Genomic DNA, 20,807 nt, shown 5'->3' with positions numbered 1-20,807 from the left:
TCCCCCTTCACAGGTGTTAATCCTAAAAGCACTCACTAATAAATTTCCTGCAGGCTAATCTGCATCTTAGAATTTGCCTGTCAGAGAACCCAACCTGCAACAATCTTGTTATGAAGATCAAATGTAATCGTTCACATAAAATGTACTTGGCCAAGACCTAACATTAAGCAAGTAGTCAAACAATGGAATTATTATTATTTGCCACCTAAAAAGGTAGGAATTATTGTTATCCCCAGTTTACAGGTGAAGAAATTCAACTTTAAGGAGGTTAAATAACTTACCCAGTATCACTGTACAGCAATATTCAAGGTAGCTATCAAGTACAAATATGACTGACTCAAAAACTGTACTCGTTTTTATTACACTCTTCTGTCTTCTTTTAAAAATCATTCTGGAGACCTTCCCCAAATGCAATATCTGGAGGAAGGTACATGGTAGGTGGGGACTGGGTTCTTGGAGCAGTGTTCAGTATCAGCTTGGCTTGGAAGTGAATTACAGTCAAATGCCAACTCTGACCAAGATGTGAAATGGTAAATGAGAAACAACCAGAAGGGGTCACAAACACAGTCAGGAAAAAGAAAAAAAAAAAAAAAAGAAGCAGCAGCAGGAACGTCCCAGCAGAAAAGCCAGGACTATCTCAGGAGGAAAATTTCATAGTAAATCTGAGAGAATAGATGAAAAGATTCAGAAAATATTCCCTGTGAGCACTTGGAACACTCCTTTATGAAAGCACTTTAAAAAGTCAAATAGTTCTAATACCACTGTGAAAGAATATTATAACTGTCCCAGGAATCACATTCAATTCTACACATAATATTTACTGTGCACTTACATGATCTCTGTCTTCAAGGAGCTCATAGTCTCGTGTATTGGGAGTAGGGTGTGGGAGGGAAGCGAGGCAGACATATACACCAAACAACTAAATAATATTACACAATGTTGGCTGGGCGCGGTGGCTCACACCTGTAAACCCAGCACTTTGGGAGGCTGAGGCGGGCTGATCACCTGAGTTCAGGAATTCGAGACCGGCCTGGCCAACATGTCTCTACTAAAAATATAAAAATTAGCTGCGCGTGGTGGCGGTCTGTAATCCCAGCTATTTTGGAGGCTGAGGCAGGAGAATTGCTTGAACCCAGGAGGCAGAGATTGCAGTGAGCCGAGATTGTGCCATTGCACTCCAGTGTGGGCAACAAGAGTGAAACTCCATCTCAAAACACACACACACACACACACACACACACACACACACACACACAGAGAGAGAGAGAGAGAAAGAGAGAAGAGAGAGAGAAAGAGAGAGACATACATACACAATGTTACTGAGTGTCAAATTGGAAAAAAAACAAAAAACAAAAAGTAAGTTGCCACATAAAGCATGGTTAATTCTGCTCAGGAAGACCCTAGAAGGCTTTACAGAGGAGGCAACATTTGAACAGGACCTTGAAGGATAACAAGCCTGTCTGCAGTCAAGGGGAATTTTAAAAGACTAGACTCTTTTCTAAGAAGAAGAAGGGACACATGCTATTGTTGCTTTTCTCCAGAGTGTAGGGAGTACTCCGTAAGGAATAATCACTGCATTGTCTGATAATAAATCGTGGACACTTGGTATTTGCCTTATTTCAACAACTGGGGGTAAATCCTCTCGGAGAATCACTCTAAATCCAAGCACTTCACCCTCTGAAAGGCTTGTCATGGGGCAAAAGAAATGGTCCTTTGAATTCACATGTCATGCAATCCCCACCGGAAAAACATGTGTACGGAGAATGCAGCCTGTGCTTGGTGGAGTTACACATAAGAAACAGATGTTCTGCTGTATTCTGAGAGATTGTTGGTCGTTCCTGAGAAATTGTTGAGAGATTGCATGATCATTTCTGAGCCATGTCCCCTAAGACTTAAAGGAGAGCCCCATCTGTAAATCCTAGTAGTAGGCGTTTGTGTCTAGACCACAGGAATTCTATCTTCAGGTTCCAACACTGGGGTGTTTGAAACTGAGAAGGTAACTTCATGCTGACGGCACAGTTACCAACCAGATGCTTCAAAGCTGGAGGATCCAACTGAATTGCTTCAGAAGTTTTCTTGTTCCTAGCACTGCCTAGCAGATGGCAACTTTGTACCTGGGAACTTGCTGCCTGGATGAAGTAATGTCTTTTTGCAGCTACTGTCTCATTGTTTTCAATGAGTGTTGATGTGATGCACAAATGCACCTTTTAGAGCCCTGGTCACTACTCACGGTGGGGAGGTGCGTCGCCCTAATCCTTGGGAGGGGCAGTTTTAAGAAATTAAAAGAAAGTGAAAATGATTCTGTCTGCCCATCTCTGCTAACAACTAGCAGTGGGTAAGCAGCCTTTGATGAGTCCTTTGGTTACTCAGACAAACCTGGTGTGGAGAATAGGCACCGCCAGAGCCTCATGCCTTTTTGTATGGGAGTGGTGTACAGTTCCACAGATAGGCACGGCACACTCCTCTTTTGCCATTCAGAGAGGAGGCAGTATGGACCCTGTCTTAGTCTATTCCTATGGCAGTAACAAAATGTCTGAGACTGGGTCATTTCTAAAGAACAGAAATACATTTCTTATAGTTCTGGAGGCTGGAAGTCCAAAATCAAGGCACTAGCAGGTTTGGTGTCTTGTGAGGATGTGGTCTCTGCATCCAAAATGGTGCTGTGTTGCATCTTGCAGAGGGCATGCTGTGTTCTCACAAGGTGGAAGAAATGGAAGGAACAAAAAAGGAGCTGAATGCACGCCCTCAAGTCCTTTTATAAGGGTGCTGATCCCATCCATGAGGCCGAACCTCGATGGTCTAATCAGCTCCTAAAGGCCACACCTCTTGATATCGTTGCACTGGGAATTATGTTTCAACATGAATTCTGGAGGGACATGCATTCAAACCACCACAGATCTCTTGTGCCTAGAACTCTGGGGGAAGAGGCTGAAAACACTCAGATGAGACTTATCCATTCAGATATGTCAAATTCTGGATATGACCAGCAACATAAATCTCCCTACCCTTCTTTCTCTAATGTGCAGTGGTTCTGCCTGTTAGAATTATCTGGAGAACTTTTTAAAAATACCAATGTCAGGAGCTCAACCCTACAGATTCAAATTTAACTGATCTGGTGTGGGGCCTGGAAATCCTCTGTTTTTAAAAAGTTCTCCAGTTGAGGCCAGGTGCAGTGGCTCACACCTATAATGCCAGTACTTTGGGAAGATGAGGTGGGTGGATCACTTGAGGTCAGGAGTTCAAAACCAGCCTGGCCAACATGGTGAAACCCCGCCTCTACTAAAAATACACACACACACACACACACACACACACACACACACACACACACAAAATTAGCCAGATTAGGCTCACACCTGTAATCCCAGCTACTCAGGAGGCTGAGGCACGAGAGTCCCTTGAACCTGGTAGGTGGACGTTGCAGTGAGCCAAGATCGCACCACTGCACTCCAACGTGGACAACAGAGCAAGATTCCATCTCAAAAAAAAAAAAAAATGTTCTCCAGTTGAGTCTAATGGGCAGCTAACATTAAGAAGCATTGCCCTGGAATCTCATACCTCAAAATAAAGCATAAAATTTCTAAACATCTTTATGCCAGAACAAAAGTTTGCATCAGCTGTTGATAATACCAGTGAAAAAGTATTAATAATAATAATTGCTTAAATTGTATCCATGTAGGGTAAATGCCCCTGCTAGCAATAAGTTAAGCATACCCTTAGAATAACCCTGTATGGGAGACATATCTGAATGTGTGTGTTCCAAGCTAGGACATTCAGGAGTGGCCAACCCAGAAATTATTCCATGTTTATGAGGAACATCTGAGCCTCTGGCCTGTCCCACGGAAGTGGAACATAGACTATACATGAGATTGAGGCCCTAAGTTTTAGGTTAAATGAAGGTTGAGAGATCATCAGGGGAAGGTGTTTAAGTGAAAATACGTATTAAACTGCATGCTGTTTGCAAGTGGTTGCAGTTTTCCTGCCCAGCCCAAAGCCACTGGGCCATATGGTTGTGCTGTCCAGCCCACCACCACTGGACTTTCTCCTTTGTGCATAAGCCCTTAGTAAAACCCGCATCTCCTTTGCTGACTCTGGGTTTCTTCTTCAGCCTTCTGAGCCTGGTACTCTTCCTATTAAGGTTAATCAGGGTTCAGCACAACCACCAGTTAGCAGTTTATAGTTAGCCATTTTCAAAATGCCCTTTGGTTCGGTGAAATAAAGTTGCTAACCAGAAGTAAGCAGGTAGTACGTGCCAGGGCGTGGTCTAAAACACCTAATTATTTGGGCTCAACTCCTTCCACTGTTCCGCCCCGGCTCCTCAATTGCCAAGCCAGTTTTCTGTTATCAGACTGAGCCTGTGAGACATTTACAGCCACCCCTGCATCATTGGACTAAAGCTGAACAGCGAGGTAATTATCTGAGTAATTCAGGTAACAGCAGTTTATTTTTCCCGAATTACCTGGATAATTACCTCAAGCCTAATAAGATGGAGAGAAGCCAGAGCCACATTCTGATGGTTTTATTTCCCCCTCGACAATGCGTTCTTATTTAAAGGTCCTCCCTTGAAGAAATCATTTGTTGAAGCTTGTGTCTTCCTTATTTGCCACAGGATACTCCATAAATCATCTGGAAAGAGTTCCGGTGTGTAATTGTCCAGCTCCTGTGCCTGTTGAAAGCTCCTCCAGGCTGAGAAACACAGCTGGCCTGGATTTCTGATGTGTTCTCTGGGTTATGGGGAGTCTTTAACTCAGGTAATGACGTGACAAAGAGGAAGTCTTCTGAGTGTTAGATATTTGTTTCTCCTTTTCTTTTTGTGTGCTTTCCCACATTTCTTAAACTAAGTAACCAAATATGCTGCACTAGGTCTGATTTGGTTTGCCTGTGTTCCCACCCAACATCTCACCTTGAATCGTAACCCTCATAATCCCCACGTGTCAAGGGACCAGGTGGAGGTAATTGAATCATGATGGCAGTTTCCCCCATGCCATTCTTGAGATAGTGAGTGAGTTCTCACGAGATCTAATGGCGTTGTAAGTGTTTGGTAGTGCCTCCTGCATTCATTCTCCTTCCTGCTGCATTACGAAGAAGGTACGCTTTCCACTCGCCCTCCACCATGACTGTAAGTTTCCTGAAGCATCGCCAGCCATGCCGAACCGTGAGTCAATTAGACCTCTTTCCTTGATAAATTACCAATCTCAAGCAGTTCTTATAGCAGTGTGAAAACAGACTGATACATCATCTTGTTTTCCTGTGCTGAACTTGGTTTGTAAAATGAAGCCCCTTGTCCAGGAAACAAAGCCTGGGCTTTCACATCAAGCCTCATGGCTAGAAACTGGGGAACCCAAAGCCAGCTAACGGGACAGGAGCTTCCTGGTTCTGCTGCTGTCACTATTTGTCTTGTTTAAAGAACCACATGTCTCGCAGAAAGAGGTGTCCATCTCTTTCTGAGAGAGGATTCCTCCCCTGGGGCACCTGGTCCTCTCTGTGAAGACTTACTTCATTTTCACTCCCTCTCTTTTCTCTCTCTGCTGTCGTTGTCTGCTGGCTCCTTCCAGACAGGGTGAAGTCTTCTCCATCCCTGTAAGTAGAAAGTGAGGAACTGAGTAAGATTGGGTGGGAGCTGGCTATGGGTGAGAGTTTGATGAAATAACAATATTAGGAGATGGAAAGAAGAAAATAGAGGCCAGAAAATGCAGCCAGGTCGGATACATCCAGATCAATGCAGCAATACGGAAGCAAGGGGAGTTAAGTTCCAAATAAACATGATACGATGGAAAACCATGGGTTTGGAATTCAATCCTGGCTGCTTAGCTCTCTGTGTGATAATCTTTAAAACTGACATATCGTTAAAATCCACCTCCTAAGGCTTTATAAGAGTGAATTATTTGTTGCGTGTAAATTACTTGGATAAATTTTATACTCACTATTATTATTATTATTATTGCCAAAAAAGGAAATATAGCCAGCTATCTTGAATGCTTCTTGGAATCAAAGTGAAAAAGGTACTATGGGTCTTCTAGTCCTGTCTTTGAAAGATTTGAGACTTCTTCTCATAAGAAAAACAATTAACATATTGATCAAGAATTTACATATATATGTAATGGGTTGAATAGTGCCCCCAAAATTTATGTCTACACTGACCCTTAGAATGTGGCCTAATCTGGAAATAGGGTCTTCATAGATATAATTTAGGTAAAGATCCAGATCAGATCGTGCTGGGTTAGAGTGGGGCCTAAATCCAATGGCTGTGTCCTCATAAGGGCACAGAGAGAAGATGATGTGAAGATGGAAACAGAGATTACAGTTACGCTAGTACCAGCCAGAGGATGCCAGGAATCACTAGAAGCTACAAGAGTCGAGAAGATTCTCCCTTAGAGCTTTCAAAGAGAGCTTAGCCCTGCCACACCTTGTTTGCAGACTTCTGGCCTCCAGAACTGAGAGAATAAATTTCTAATGTCCTAAGCCACCCAGTTTGTGGTAATTTGTTATGACAGCCCTAGTAAACTAATACATATAAGTATCTGAACCCAAAGCTTCGCAAATTATACTTGCTGTGTGTGGTACAGTATGATAAATGCTGCTAATGCTGGTTGTAAACCACTAAATTGATTTCTGACCCACTACGGGTTGTGACTCATGATTGGGAGAAACTGCTTTACTACGTATCTCATTAAAGATGAATGGTGAAGGAAAAAAAATCTTTTTCAGTGATTAAGAGTCAGTGCTGTTCCTCATGGAAATAATTAAGGGGAGATGGCAGAAGCTATCTACTTAGCATAGAGATGTGATCATTATAGATAGATGGATATAAATATATAGATATAGATACACATTATATATTTTGTACCCAAAAGAGCAGTGGCTTAAATATCAGTATATTCTTGTTAAAGAAAAAATTTTAAATAAAGATAAATTCATCACTTTCATACAAATATAAAAGGAATGCATGTCAAAGATTTTAACTCACGAATGAGGAAACTAGTAAGATATTACTATCAGCTCAAAGGAGAATTTAAAATATCCCGCTTGTATAGGTCAGTCAGGAATGCTGAAGCAAATTTACAAATAGATGTAAAACTGGCTTATTTCAAGTGGCAGAAAGAGAGAGGGAGGAAAGCCGGGAATCAGTTCTCTCCACTGGACAGAATTTGTCTTCTGGGTTTTTTTTTTTTCTGTTTTTTGTGTTTAATTGAGATGTCTCACTCTGTCACCCAGGTGGGAGTGCAGTGGCACAATCTTGGTTCACTGCAACCTCCGCCTCCCAGGCTTCTCCTGCCTTAGCCTCCCAAGTAGCTGGGATTACAAACATGCACCACCAAGCCTGGCTAATTTTTGTGTTTTTAGTAGAGATGGGGCTTTACCATGTCAGCCAGGCTGGTCTCAAACTCTTGACCTCAAGTGATCTGCCTGCCTCAGCCTCCCAAAGTGCTGTGATTACAAGCATGAGCCACTGTGCCTAGCCAGAATTTGTTTTCACGTGAAAAAGAAATCATCTCTGCTCTGCTATCAGTTCTGTACAACTTATAGAGTTGTAAAATAGTTCACAGAAAATGAATGGTAGAAATGGCCTGCCTGGGTATGCTACTCAGGACACCCAAGAATCTTTTTGTTGCCCATTTCAAAACGCTTTGCATTAAAGTGAGATTTCAAATCATGAGTTTTAAGTCATATTCCATTTTGATATACAGTAACATAAAGATTTAATCAAATATAAAGACTTAATACAATAATTAAACATCTGTTCTACCCAGAACAGTCTGGGATATTAGAAAGTGAGAGAAATTTTGAATACCAGAGCCAGGGTACAAATCCTGGTCCTGCTATTCATTTGCATATGTGACCTTCTGTGAGTCACTTAACTTCTCTGGGCTTCTGCTTTTACATTCATTAAATTAGGATAATAAATCCACCTTGCAAGGTTATTGTGACATATGAGCCTATTGTATATACAATGTCTATCATAAATTCAATAGTATTCATTAATATTAGAATACTAAACTGAGAACATCTGGATTTTTGACTGCATTTATTCTTTTTTTTTTTTTTTTTTTTTTGAGATGGGGTCTCACTCTTGCCTAGGCTGGAGTACAGTGGTGTGATCCTGGCTCACTGCAGCCTTCACCTCCTGGGCTCAAGTGATCCTCCCACCTCAGCCTCCTGAGTAGCTGAGACCACTGGCATATACTATCATGCCCAGCTCATTTTTGTATTTTTTTATAGAGATAAGGTTTTGCCATGTTGCCCAACCTGCTTTCAAACTCCTTGGCTCAAGTGATTGGCTCTCCTTGAGCTCCCAAAGTGCTGGGACTACAGGTGTGAGCCACCGTGCCTGGCCTATAGTCATCTTTTTAAACAGATATTTGGTACTACTATGTAGTTACAACTGTAGATAGCAGAAGGTAAGTCAAATTCATGTCAAGTATGGCCAGATATGAAGATGAATTAACAAATGATCTGATCAGTCCATCTATAATTTCAGGCAAATTATCAGGAAGTATATAATTTGTATAACACAACCAGCTGTTCATCTTTCTGTGAAGTGGGTAAGGTGGGCATGGGTTTATGGCAGTAGCTGTACAACTTTTAAAATCTGCCTTTGTTTCTTATTTATTTGGAAATAGGGATCTTTTTAAACTTCTAAAAACTTGAAGTAAGTCTCAGAGACCCCCAACTAAAACTGCCAGTTAAGTTTGTACAGGAAACCTTTCTCTTTTCCAAATGTAATTACAGCACAGATATTTCAAGATGTATATTTGTGATAGTATTTTAATAATTTTGTTGAGCCTTAAGGTACAGTATCAAATATGCCCATTCCTTCCAGTTTGGGGGAAGGGGTGGAAATAATAGGGAAGCACAACAGAATGACTTATTCAACCTTCCCATTCTTCAATAAAGCATTGACCTTTATGAAAGAAAACACATAGACACATGCAGGTAAACAAGGACTTCCATTTACCTTATTTTCCATTTTAAATTACAGTATCCGGTCATTCATCTTTGTCACAATCCACAAAAAAAGTTTTGCAAGAACATGTTTCATAAACAAGCTCTCCTTTCAGCATCCCCCAGGAAGGTTAAGGTTTAGATCCTGGGTGATAGAAGCTCTTTTTGTAATTCTCCCCCAAACATCTGTTCAGTCAGTCATCATTAACATCTGTCACCCATTTCTGGGCTCAACCCAGACAAAGCTATGTTTTTCTAACAAACTCCATTTCAAATTGTTACCAAGTGATTCCTACTCAGACTAATCTTACACAAGGATTGAGAAGATGTCTTAATGGATCAAATTCATCTTCCACTAATGCAGCATCTACCCTGAAGCATTGGCAAAAGCCCAATGCCTCAGAGGAAGGGAAATTCCTCATAACATGCTAACACTTTCCTGACTTGAATTGTTAACACTGAACACTTTTAATGCTCTTTAACTTTTCAGGGTTAGCAAAACATCATCCTATACATCTTATGCATATGTATATCTTTAACATCGGCCCACCTACACAAGCCCCAGCAGGTTTGCTTTGCAAACCAGCTGAAATAAGAACATATGAAATGTTTTTTTTTTAATACTTGGCCCAATTATTTCTGTAAAATGGCCGATAAATATTGGTTCATTTGGAAAGGCAGTGAAGTGGTTAAAAATATGTAGAGGAGCCGTGCGCGGTGGCTCACACCTGTAATCCCAGCATTTTGGGAGGCCAAGGCGGGTGGATCAAGAGGTCAGAAAATCAAGACCATCCTGGTCAACACGGTGAAACCCCGTCTCTACTAAAAATACAAAACATTAGCTGGGCATGATGGCGCGTGCCTGTAATCCCAGCTACTCAGGAGGCTGAGGCAGGAGAATTGCCTGAACCCAGGAGGCAGAGGTTTCAGTGAGCCAAGATCACGCCATTGCATTCCAGCCTGGGTAACAAGAACGAAACTCCATCTCAAAAAAAAAAAAAAAAAAAAACTGGACAGAACCAGAGTGGGGCTATAAAAATGCAAAAAAAAACAAAAATGTAGAGGGACCTGAACTGAGATCTTGGAAAATCACCTCTAAGTCAGGTAATATTTTAGTTAATGGCCCTAGGCCCTCAACTACTTAAAGGAAAAATAGGTTCCTTATAGAATTAGAGTTAACGCGCTTTTTAAAAATTTTCTGAGAGAGAGACAGGGTCTTACTATATTGCCCAGGCTGTTCTGAAACTCCTGGCCTCAAGTAATCCTCCCAACTTGGCCTACTTTGAACATGCTGGAATTACAGGAGTGGGTCACCGTGCCTGGCCAAAATAAAGTAATTGACATAGTGCCTGGCACATAGTAAACAACTCAGTTTATAGTGACTCTTTATTTACTTATGTTTTTGAGATATGAAATCTTGCTGTGTCACTCAGGCTGGAGTACAGTGGGACAATCATAGCTCACTACAGCCTCAAACTCCTGGGCTCAAGCAATCTTCCTGCCTCAGCCCCCTGAGTAGCTAGAATTACAAGCATGTACCACCACACCTTGCGAGTTTTTTGTTTGTTTTTTATAGATACTGTGTCTTGCTATGTTGCCCAAGCTAGTTTAAAACTCCTAGCCTCAAGTGATCCTCCCACCCTGGGCTTTGGTTGCTGGGATTATGGTATGAACCGCCACACCTGGCCAGTTTATGGCAACTCTTGCCATCATCATCATCTTCAAAGAAGAAAAAGACCGGAATGGCTTTACCTTGCTCTTTGCTCTCAGCATCTCCTTTTTCTCATTTCTGTTTAACAAGTATTTATTGAGAGCCTCTTATGGGCTAAAAATGTGCCAAATAACATGAATGAGGCAAATTCCTTGTTCTCAAGGAGCTCTCCCTAGAGAAGATAGATAAATCTAGACTCTACTTCAAATCAGATGATAAGTGCTATAAATTTAACCGTAGCATTCCCCACAGTTTGCTTGAAGATTTTTACCACCAAATCTCTGATTTTCTTATTAGAAGTCTTTAATTGGAGGCTCATCTTACACAGTAAGTTAGGAATTTAAACCCCAGGGCAGATATTTCATTTCAATGAGAACCTAATGGTTATAATCTACGTCAATGTTTATAATGTCAATAGTGCGGTGAGGAGGAGGAGGGTTTTCGCCTGTAGTTCAATGAATTTTAAAAACAATAATATTGAAGAAGGCCCCCAAACTGAACCAGATGGGACAAGTGAATTATTATAACTTATTTCCATCAAGAAGTATAGTATAAAAACATTTCAGAAAGCTCCCATAACCCATTAGAGCCTATTTGATATAGAATGATGCTAAATATTAATGATATTTTTTGTTGAGGATCAGAATGCCAAGGACACATTTTCTATTGAATACAGTCAATAGGGAAGGAGTCCCTTTGAGAATTTCATTATGACCGTAGCCAGGGATCCCTTTCCTCATTGTCTGGGGAAAGGACACATGAAGCGGAGCACTTTGCAGAGCTACAGTTCTCTGCTGTTGTTCCTTCATGGTCCCTGTCCTGGAGGACATATGTCTTGTGAAGAAAATCAGTGTCACACCAAAGATGTGATTAATGTGCTGAGACCACACAAAGAATCTGAGTCCATAAGCAAAGGGGGATGGGGCGAGCAGAGGTTTTTCCAGGCAGAGGGAACTTCGTGGGGTGGGGATATCACTTCTCTAAACCTTCATTTCCTGGCCTCTATATGGAAAAAACAAGGCATACCTTTCCGAGTGCCCAGCAGCACTTATGTATACTATCTGGTAGTCATGGGTATTCATCTATGTTAGTTTGTTTTGTGGCCCAGAGTTACTGGACTAGGCAGTGATTAGAAACCAAGCCCAGGTATTCTGAGCACTAGGTCATGCAGGTTCCAGGGCATCACTCTACTACCAGGCCCACCCAGCAGGCAAAGTGTACATGCAAGTCCCAGCTGACCTGCCACCACGTTCACAGGGTAAAGTTGGGAAGTGTTTGTCCCTCAACCTTCAAACCTCCACCTGCTTCAACAGACCTTGGCCTGGCCAGCACGCATTCCTGTGCTCATCCCTTCGCCAACCCCACACCACACCCATGGGATGCTGGTAGGGGAGAATCAAGCTAACTCTTAACAAGTCAAGAAAAAAATACTACCCCGTCCAGGAGTAGTGGCTCACTCCTGTAATCCTAGAAGTTTGGGAGGCCGAAAGGGGCAGATTACATGAGCTAAGGAGTTTGAGACCAGCCTGGGCAACATGGCAAAACCCCATCTCTACAAAAAATACAAAAATTAGCCAGGTGTGACAGCTCACAGCTACTTGGGGGGCTGAGGCGGGAGAATAGCCTGAGCCTGGGAGGTCAGGGCAGCAGTGAGCTGAGGTCATGCTACTGCACTCCAGCCTGGACAACAAAGTGAGACCCTATCTCTTAAAAAAAAAAAAAATACTACCCCAAGGGAGGCCTCAGCCATGAAGTAAATAATAACAAGTGACACTGAAAAGGCTAGATTTTAAAAGATGTTTTTAGTTGTCTTGAAAAAAAAAATCCAAAGGCAACTCTGATAACCAAAGAATGCATGGTCTGTGATGGGGTAAAGTAGGAAACTGAGTTAGATGAGGGAAGGAACTGACTAAACACCTCTCTGAAAATAGAGATGCTTCAAAGTCAATGGGCCTTAAGGACGTGTTTCCTGAGATACTTATTGCAGAATATGTTCTTTTCTCTTAAGACTGGTGTCTTGTTCTCTAAGTTGTTGAGATCTTTAAAACTTGATCTGTTTCCTCCTTAATGCTTTACTCTCATTAAATTGCAGATACTTTGTACTTGGTTTCATAATCTGTAAACCACATTCTGCTTCCCAGGTAGGACATTTGGTAGGGGCAGGCAGGAGAAGACGGCTTGCATGTGCAGCATATGGTCAGGCTCTGTGCCCACCTTGTAATATATATGTGATGACCCAGGATGTGTACTGTTTTTCTTAAATGCATATCTGATATATTCTGCACCCAGAATTCAGAGATATTTCGTAATATAAGCAGATCACGCTACTTCTCTGCTTGCCACCTGCCTGTGACTTCCTACTGTACCCAGAATAAAATCCACACTCTTTACCAGGTGCCATGGGGCCCTGCATAGTCCGGCTCTGAGCCACCTTAACATGCTCACTTTGTGCCACTCTTCCCCACCATGACTATGGCACACCTGTGTTTGCCTCTGACAGTGTATAGGCGACATTCCCTTCTTTTCAGCTCAGATCTACGCATATGCTGCTCCCTCTCCCTGGAATCTCTTTCCCAGGCTCTGCCTGGCTAGTGTCCACTCCTTCAAATTTCAGCATTACTGTTTCTTTTTTTTTCTTTCTTTTTTTTTTTAAAAAAAAAAAAGACAGAGTTTCACTCCTGTAACCCAGGCTGGAGTGCAGTGGCATGATCTCGGCTCACTGCAACCTCTGCCTCCCAGGTTCAAGTGATTTTCCTGCCTCAACCTCTCAAGTCACGAGGATTACAGGCACCTACCACCACACCTGGCTAACTTTTGTATTTTTAGTAGAGACAGGGTTTCACCATGTTGGCCAGGCTGGTCTTGAATGCCTGACCTGAGGTGGTCTGCCTGCCTTAGCCTCCCAAAGTGCTGGGATTACAGGCATGACCCACTGTGCCTGGCCCATTGTCTTTTTCTTAAAGAGGTCTTACCTGTCTCCCAATCCAAATTAGGCCCACCAACTATTGTACATTCATAACAGCCTACTCTTTTTCTTATTACCACTTGTTATTTGTGAGGTTATTTGCCAAATGTCTGACATCCTACACCTGATGGAGAGTAAACCTCATGGAGACATTGACCAACATGCACGTCCATTGTATACCAAGACTGAACACAGCTCTTGTCACAGCACAGTGCATGATAAATGTTTAGAGAATGAATGAATGGCTGGCTTGAACAAAACTACCATCTTTTCTACTCCTGCTGTCAGAACTGAAAGAGTAGAGGTGGCCTCTATACCTTATCTCACAACAGAATACCAAATTATTAAAAGTTCCTGAAACCAAATTGAATTACAGTCAAAATAGTAGGTCGGCTGACTGTCTTTTCCTTCTAGACAAAGGAGGAGAAAGGAGGTCACTGGTCTAAAAAGTTACAAAGGAACTTTGAGGGGGAAAAAAGCACATTTATCAAAACCAAGGAGGCTCTAATTCAGTCTTTTGAGAGGGCTGATCACCTAAGTTTATAGTCATACAGTCACTCACATAAATGCCAAAATGTCAGAATTTAAAGTTGGCATTTGCAAGAGAAGCAGCTGTACCTCCAGGGAAACCTGGCCCCAACAGACCCTGCTCACATGGTACAGTATTTTCCAGTGTTATCCTGAGAAGCCCAGCTGTTCCCATAACTAAAGGCAATTTCCAGTCATTCCTTTGGTTTTCCACTAATTATAAATTATTATTGTAATGGTATAGCATGTCAAGCCATGGTCATTTTTGAAAACCAGGATACATCTGGGGGAAAATAGATAAAAAGGAAACTCATGTCTCTGTCCCTGCTGAACCAGACATGGGTGTTCCTTTAAGGTAGAAGATGGGTATTGCTCTCTTTGTTTACCTAGAGCCTAGAATGGTGCTGAGCACAGAGATTGCCAGTTAATGTCTACTGAATGTCTACATAAATGTGATATGGATGGGAGAGTGTCTAAGCAATTGGTGAAGTTTTCTTTCACTGAAATAAAGTTGACCCTTAGAATATTCATTTAGGAAGATGATGTACTTATAAACTGACCTTGTGCTCAGACCATATAGGGACATTCTCTACAACCCCCACCCCCAAACCTTATCTATTTGCTCCCAATTTCTACTGCTCTATTTAGACTCAGCATATCTTCTGACCTTTGGCAATATCTCCAAACTGGAGTCTTCTCTCTCCTTGGACAAGGCATTGGTACTTAATTCTTTTCTTTCTTAACACCTGTTACTCAGATTATCTCATTCTCACCTTTGGCTGACCTAGATAAGGGTCCTCACTCACTTTAGGTATACTTGGCTTTCTGTCAACCCAAGCTTTCTGAAACAGATTTTAAAGAGAGGTGTCCTAGAAATGGGATAATTGGTGAGCTGCCACCAGATGACAGGTAACAGGCATGATCTCATATATTTAGCTATCAAACTACCTCCAGATGAGGATGACTGAGGAGAAAAGATTAGTGTACATGACGCTACTACCTATGTCTTTTCTAGAAAGACAATTAAAAAACAAAATCCCAAAGCAAGACTTAAACAAAATGACAGCGAGACACAGATTGGTGCTTACTTTTTCTGCTCTCTGCTAATTCCACACTGCTTCATTCAACTACTTTGTTTTCAGGTCTGAATTAAAAGTATCTTTCCTTCCTCCCAAGGATCAAAGATGTATATAATGGTAGTTAAGGTCTTGGACTGTGGACTCTGGAAGGCCAGTGTGGAAATTCTGGGTCTACCACTGAGTAGCATGGGCAAGCTATCTAACCTCTTCAGGCCTTAGTGTTCTTCTTGCCAAAATATGAAAAATAACATCACAGAGGAAGACCGCTCACTGGGATGTCCAGGACCTCCCCTGTCCTGGATTAATGATATTTCTAACATTTAAATTTTTCAAAAGAACTTTTCCCGTTACCATTTGATCCAGTTCTTATATCTTCTGGATATATTTTTTCCTTCTTTCCTTCCTCCCTACCTTTTTTTTTTTCTTTATCCTCCCTACTACCCTTTGTTTGTCTATATGTTCTTACCTATTACATAAAGTAAAGGATAGATACCTAATGTCAATTTCCATGATCACAGTTAAAAAGGTATAAAAAATGTGATATCCAGCAAAATATAAACAAACAAGAATCATCCCAGCTTCTGTTTTACAAGCTACAGGTCACAAGGTCACTGCCCTCACCGGTAATGGTTCATACCCCACTATCTATGTTGTATGGGCTAAGCCTCTGGCATGCCCACTGGTCATTCACAACCCAGCCCTATACACTACCACAACTCCGAGTTGCTCCTTAAGTATTGTAATCTTTAACATATAATCTGTTAAAATCTTTTTGAACAATTAAAATGCTTCCATACCCCCGGGTAAGTGATCTATTTATTCTACCTCCCTCATGATCTTGAAGTTAGGATTAAGAGAGATAAAGTATGTAAACCACCTGGTGTATGATCAGCATAGGCAGGGTAAGCAATAATTTAGAATGTACTGAAATGGGACTGTTTCAGTTGGTAGCTTTTGTTTCTGAAGACCTTTCTCTAATAGCTTCAGAGAAAAATCTAAAATTTTCTCATTATGGCTGGAGTGAGGTAAATCAGAGATAGCATGTGGTTCTGACCTTGCGTACTCACTATGTTTGACAAATAGTAGCCACCTGGAGTACAAATAAAGCTGCAGGAAGGAGTTCTGTGCTCAATCAGCGCTGGCCACTGTGGACCCAGGTTGAAGGAATGACAACATGGGTGCTGTGTATTTGCTGTCCTTGCTGTTGTGATAAGCACATAGGATTGCCAGTTACAAAACCTGGATTTTAGTCCTGCCCCACCTAGACACATCGCCTGCAGCAAATCACCCAAGTTGTGGCTGATTTCCTTGTCTGCTTCCATCCCCATCTTGCATGTTGTATCCTAGTAATCATAAACTGCTTGTGGTTCTCCCCATATATCATTCTGTTGTCTAGTCCGCTGGCTTCCCTTTACCTGGAGTACCTTTCCTATCCTCTAACTGCCACAACTCTGACCCTTCAGCTCCTAGCTCAAGCAGTGCCTTTCACAGGAAGCCCTTCTCAACCCCCAGGTGGAACGAAATACCCCAACTCTGAATGCCCACCCACCTGAGCATTATTCCTCTATCCTATGGGTTAGAAAACTTTCTATAGAGGTTTGTTAGTCAATATTTTAGGCTCTGTAGGCCAGATTGCCTCTGTCACAATTGTCATACTAAACTCTGCCATTATAGCACAAAAGCATCCATGGACAACAGATAAATGAATGAATATAGCTGTGTCCTAGTAAAACTTTACCATTGGTAAAGTTTTGACTTGGTAGCTCATTCCTGTAATCCCAGCATCTTGGGAGGCCAAGGCAGGAGCATCGCTTGTGGCCAAAAGTTTAAGACTAGCCCAGCAACGTATTGAGATCCCACTTGTACCAAAAAAATTGTTTTTTAATTAGTGGGGCGTGGTGGTGCACATCTGTAGTCCCAGCAACTTGGGAGGCTAAGGCAGGAAGATCCCTTGAGCCCGAGTGTTAGAGGCTACAGTGAGCTAATGTCATACCACTGCACTTGAGTCTGGGGGACAGAGTTAGACCCTGTCTCAAAACAACAACAACAGAAACCTTTATTTTTTTTTTTTTATTTTTATTTTTTTTTTTTTATTTTTTTGCGACGGAGTTTCGCTCTTGTTACCCAGGCTGGAGTGCAATGGCGCGATCTCGGCTCACCGCAACCTCCGCCTCCTGGGTTCAGGCAATTCTCCTGCCTCAGCCTCCTGAGTAGCTGGGATTACAGGCACACGCCACCATGCCCAGCTGATTTTTTGTATTTTTAGTAGAGACGGGGTTTCACCATGTTGACCAGGATGGTCTCGAACTCTCGACCTCGTGATCCACCCGCCTCGGCCTCCCAAAGTGCTGGGATTACAAGCTTGAGCCACCGCGCCCGGCAGAAACCTTTATTTTTAAAAACAGATGTTGGGCTGGATCTCGTGATCCACCCGCCTCGGCCTCCCAAAGTGCTGGGATTACAGGCTTGAGCCACCGCGCCCGGCAGAAACCTTTATTTTTAAAAACAGATGTTGGGCTGGATCTAACCTATCAGGTAACATGTCATTCTGAAATGATCTATGTGCATATTTTTCTCCTTCACTAGACTGTAAGCTAAAGGCAGAGATAGACCTTATTTCTCTTTGTACCTCTAACATTCAGCACATAGTGGCTATTCAATACCTTACATAACAATGCTGGAAAATTGGAATAATAATCTCTTTCTGGCGATTCCACAGGGCTATGGATTTTAAGCATGATAAAGCATGTGAAAGGATAGGACAGTAAAAATGCACCATACAAACACATGATGCTCTTTCTACGGGCACATCACGGATGCTCCTGCTCTAGCCTCTTCAGGAGGTGGAGAGTCGTATATGAACCTGGTATTTCCTGCCACAGCAGACACAAAACACCAGCTAAAAACCTCACCCCTTTCAGACTTAACATCTAAGAAGAAATGAATCATTAGCTCATATGCTGAGTTGAGGCATATTAAACCATCCTGAAGTCCTGAAGCTACCCTGAAATGCATGAAAGGCCTAGCAATGTCTGTCTCCCTTTCTTTAAGCTTCTCTTTAACAAATTCCTTCACACTTTTTGAGAAAGTGTCAATATTTGTATCTGTTGAGTTTGTTGTCAAGCTTAATAGAAGACAGAAAAAATGTCTGAGTCCCCAAGATGTAGACACGAAGTCCCCCTCAGCAAGGGTTTCCACTCACTACGCAATGCTGCTCTTACCTAAAAACATGACCCCTTTGCACCAACCCGCTGTGACCAACGTAACAGTGAAAAATCTACAGATGTGAACAGAGAAGGTGAGGATGAAAGATGATCTTGCTGGTGTCCTGGGCTCTTCCCCAGTGATAACACTCATTCACTCGTTTGTTCATTCATTCAATTATCTTGAGAGCCTACCCCGTGCCAAATTGTGCTGGGCATTTATTGTCTTTGTAGAGAGAACAAGGCACCACTGGGATTTCTCAGGCGTACTATTGCCACACAGGCAAGGGCTCTAGGGCCTGGGGGTGTTGGGTGGGGGGTCTGGGGGCGCAGGCAAGAGGAAAGCTAATAACCGTAGTACTGTGTGCCAGTCAGAGGCCATGCCAGGATTGGGAGGGGAAAGGTTCCAGCGCCTTGTCCCGAGGAAACCAAACCTTGCAGCTATTGTTTTCGTCAAAGCCTTAAGCCATGAGCTCGGCTGCCGCCTCCCAGAGGCCCCCAGCAGCGCCGCCCTTAGCTTTTCACCCAGGATCCTCCGGAGCCTGCGCCCCACCCGCGAGCACCTTAGCGGTTGGCCGGCTCGGTGGGCTCGGGGAGGTCATGGCCAGCAGCACGAGGTTGCACCACCTGTAATCAGCCCCGCAGTGCCCCGCCGACTCCGGAAGATTTCACCATGAATCTCCAAAGACTGAACTGCCGCTTTCCTCCATGCCCTGCATTTCGCAGAGGGAGAGATGAGGTCCAGGGAGAGCACTGTTACTTAAAAATAAGACCTGGAACCAACCCAAATGCCCAACGATGATAGACTGGACAGGGAAAATGTGGTACATATACACCATGGAATATTACGCAGCCATCAAAAACGATGAGTTCACGTCCTTTGTAGGGACATGGATGAACCTGGAAACCATCATTCTCAGCAAACTGACACAAGAGCAGAAAATCAAACACCGTATATTCTCACTCATAGGCGGGTGTTGAACAATGTGAACACATGGACACAGGGAGGGGAGCACTACACACTGGGGTCCGTTGGGGGGAAATGGGGGAGGGGCGGGTGGTGGGGAGGTGGGAAGAGATAGCATGGGGAGAAATGACAGATACAGGTGAGGGGACGGAAGGCAGCAAACCACACTGCCATGTGTGTACCTATGCAACAATCTTGCATGTTCTTCACATGTACCCCAAAACCTAAAATGCAATAAAAAAAAAAAAAACACTGCTGGTTAGTGCACAATGAGGCCCAAACCCAGGGTCCTCTATCCCTAGCACTCATTACGACAAAAGCGATGTCTATGTAGGGAGCGCTTGCCTTATGCCAGGCTGTGTAAACATTTTAGGTACGTTATTTCATTCATTCTTCTCAGCCACCACATGGCATTTGTATCTCTGTATAAATTAAGGCACTGAGAAATTAAACAGTGCCTGAAGAGCAAGAAGCAGGAAATAGCAGGGCGAGGTTTCCATCCACTTTACTTAGTGATAGATTCCCGCTGATGTCAGTAAACATAGTCGTGTCCCGCCTGGCTGTTACTAACTTTGGTATATTTTTAAATGGCTGAAAGGAATGTGCTGTATCGTTTTTCATATTTGTGCATCCGGGGACAGAATACCATTGTTGGCCTACACTGGACCCAATTACTGATTTTTTTTGTCTTGCTATTCACATAAAACGTGAGTAGAAACATCTTATATATATGTACATGTGTATTTTTGTATCGTATATACTTTTTGCTATATGGATGACTGATGGGTAATTTTGTATATATGCTTAGACAGAAAAACTGTTCACTGTAGCATCCTCATGGATAACACTGAAACTAGCACGTACTAAGTTTATAATAAGCAGTCATTGAACAAATTAATGATTGGGAAAAAATAATTAAAATGTTAGCAGTGGTGTTAGGGAAATTGTCATTTAAAAAATACTTTTCTATAAGGATATTTTTTTTAATGCTGGTAAGAGCACTTAACATGAGATCTATCCTCTTTACAATTTTTTGTTTCTTTGAGACAGAGTATCACTCTGTCACCCGGGCTAGAGTGCACGCATCGTCATGGTTCACTGCACCCTCGACCTCTTGGGCTCTAGCAATCCTCCCATCTCAGCCCCTGAGTAGCTGAGGCTAGAGGCCTGCACCACCATACCCAGATAATTTTTGTATTTTTTGTATAGACAGAGTCCCTCTATGTTACGCCCAGGCTGATCTCGAACTCCTGGGCTCAAGGGATCTGCCTCCTTTAACCTCCCAAATGCTGGGATTTCAGGTGTGAGACACCATGCCAGCCTTAGCAAAATTTTAAGTGCACAATGCAGTGTTTTTAATGATAGGTACAATGTTATAGAGCAGATCTCTAGAACTTACTCAGCTGCATAA

General features: G+C 42.5%; 1 long non-coding RNA gene across 1 annotated transcript in view; it reads left to right on the top strand.

Annotated features, from left to right (window-relative positions):
- Positions 1-5,491: 5,491 nt before the first annotated feature.
- Positions 5,492-20,807, top strand: part of LOC141584797 (uncharacterized) — a 61,100-nt gene continuing 45,784 nt past the window's right edge. Inside the window, exon 1 of the long non-coding RNA XR_012517982.1 lies at positions 5,492-5,580. This is a non-coding gene — a long non-coding RNA (uncharacterized LOC141584797). The remainder of the gene's footprint in view (positions 5,581-20,807) is intronic.

This window comes from Saimiri boliviensis, chromosome 6, assembly GCF_048565385.1.
Source record: "Saimiri boliviensis isolate mSaiBol1 chromosome 6, mSaiBol1.pri, whole genome shotgun sequence".
NCBI lineage: Eukaryota > Metazoa > Chordata > Mammalia > Primates > Cebidae > Saimiri > Saimiri boliviensis.
Note: the sequence above shows the minus strand (reverse complement) of the source record. Positions and strands in the feature narration are given on the sequence as shown.